Raw genomic sequence first — 2,147 nt, 5'->3', positions numbered from 1 at the left:
GATATCGTCCTCTTTTGGAAGACCAAACAAAGTAGTTTCGCTTTCACAACGAAACACACAGCGTCTTCACGACATGGCAGCGGCAACAACAATACTACAGCGAGAATAAAAGTTACGCCTTCTTTCTTTGCGTGAACATTTGGGCGGCGTTATGCAAATCTTCCAACATCGTGACGTAGACATGTGGGTGCGTGTTAGAACGAGCCGTTTTAGGTAGGAGTGGCTGACTCTTAACTTTTATAAAGAATATCTCTTTGGATTTGAGACTTTAGTCTTTGCAACTTTACAGATCTTCTTTATGCACCAAGAGCTTGTAACACTCCAAAGAGAAAGGAAAAAATGTAATCGCATCATATGACCCCTTTAAAGGAATTTTTATAATTAGGCCTTAGAAAAAACATTACTGGTGTGCATCTTGAGGCAAAACAAGGGCACTGACATATTTCAAGCCCAATCAGTGCACGTTTCTTTCGGTTGAAACAGCTCAGACTTACATTTTAGTCTGGGACTAGGCTTAAACCTTGTCTGTGAAACCGGGGGGTAAGGGTCACATTTACCTTGCAAAAGACAAAATGCATTTTTATATTGGTCAGATTAATAATCATGATTTCTTGTTTAAAATAAAAAATAAAATAAAAAATGTGTTCAAACAGTATTTGTTTTTCTTGACACCAGATTGCTAATGTGCAGAAAGCTAGAATGACTACAGAAATTATTTGGGGTTTTATTATTTTTTCAGAAAATATTATGTATATTAAAAAAAAAACAAAAAAAACATCACAATGAACATTAAGGTCTAGTGAAGTTTTATTTATAGTAAGCAAATTTAATGAAACATTCAATTTAACTAATTGTTTTTAGTTTTGTCCTAAGTGAAAATTCTGCTTTCATATTGTCAAGTGGTTTCATCATTTGCAAAGTTTCAGTGTGCAGAAAACAGATAAGAAGAATTCGGCTGGATTCCACTCATTGACCATACTTTGCTTTCTTATATTTTTTCACATTTTTTGATTTAGTGATCAATCAGCCAGTCATTTAGTCAAGCAGGTGAACACCACACCTAATTCACAAACCAAAATAATACAAAAAAAACCCCAATAATATTCAGATACAACACAATTCAACAAAACAACCCAAGTACAAAAATAACAAAATATTAAAGCTCACTGGCTGCTTCTTCATTTTGTTGTAGTAGGCTTAACTCTGCACAAAAGGAATCTTTCCTTTGTTCAAGCCACTGCTACTCTACATGGAGGCTGTGTCCGAAATCGCCCCCTATACCCTCATTCACTATTCCCTACAGTAGGTCACCAATTCAGTTCACTAGAAGGAGTGAATGAAAACGAGTAGTGAATTCGGACACTGAGTGCATCGGAAGGAATGCTGCTTTTGCATAGTTGGTGCTTGCTGTTTATTAATCATTTGAAACTGGCAAACTAGCAGCTCCAGTAGTAAGATTAATATGGGCATTCTCTAGCCGTTGAGCGTGCACCAGTTGTACACTCGTTTTTGCAGTGCATTGTGGGATTGAATGAGTGCACTCGAGAACGTCCACTATGGTTTCGGACACCACTAAAAATGGCTGTTCCCTCAAATAGTGCCCTATTTAAGGGTATAGGGGGCGATTTCGGACACAGCCGGAGTCTGTTCTGCCCTGCTAATTAATAGATTAACTTCACCTGGTGGTGTTCTCTCACTGGTGAGTTCTAGTGCACTCTGGCTAGTGCACTCTAGTTAGGAGGGGCGGAGCAAGAGCAATCAACAGTTTGCCACAACACATATTATAGCAAATTTAGCTTTTGTTTATGGTGAAATTAAGTTGAAAAAGCCAGAAAATTATTATATTGACCTACATAATGTAACATTTTGGCTTGCTTCTAAAGAAAATATATATTGATTAAGAATGGTCTTTATAATAAATGATCTTTTACTTTGTATGAATATTACACTCTAAAAAATGCTGGGTTAAATACAACCCAGCACTGGGTAAAATGTGGACAAACCCAGGGATTGGGTTGTTTTGACCCAGCGGCTGGGTTACTGCCCAGAAGGTTGAGTTAAACATTTAACCCAGGGCTGTCCAAACTCGGTCCTGGAGGGCCGGTGTCCTGCAGAGTTTAGCTCCAACCCTAATTAAACACACCTGA

General features: G+C 37.9%; 1 protein-coding gene across 1 annotated transcript in view; it reads right to left on the bottom strand.

Moving 5' to 3' along the window:
* Positions 1-2,147, bottom strand: part of LOC107670305 (FERM, RhoGEF and pleckstrin domain-containing protein 1-like) — a 47,628-nt gene that overhangs the window by 1,135 nt on the left and 44,346 nt on the right. The gene's annotated exons all lie outside the window — the stretch shown is intronic.

Source organism: Sinocyclocheilus anshuiensis, unplaced genomic scaffold (genome assembly GCF_001515605.1).
Source record: "Sinocyclocheilus anshuiensis isolate Anshui unplaced genomic scaffold, SAMN03320099.WGS_v1.1 scaffold732, whole genome shotgun sequence".
Classification (NCBI taxonomy): domain Eukaryota; kingdom Metazoa; phylum Chordata; class Actinopteri; order Cypriniformes; family Cyprinidae; genus Sinocyclocheilus; species Sinocyclocheilus anshuiensis.
Note: the sequence above shows the minus strand (reverse complement) of the source record. Positions and strands in the feature narration are given on the sequence as shown.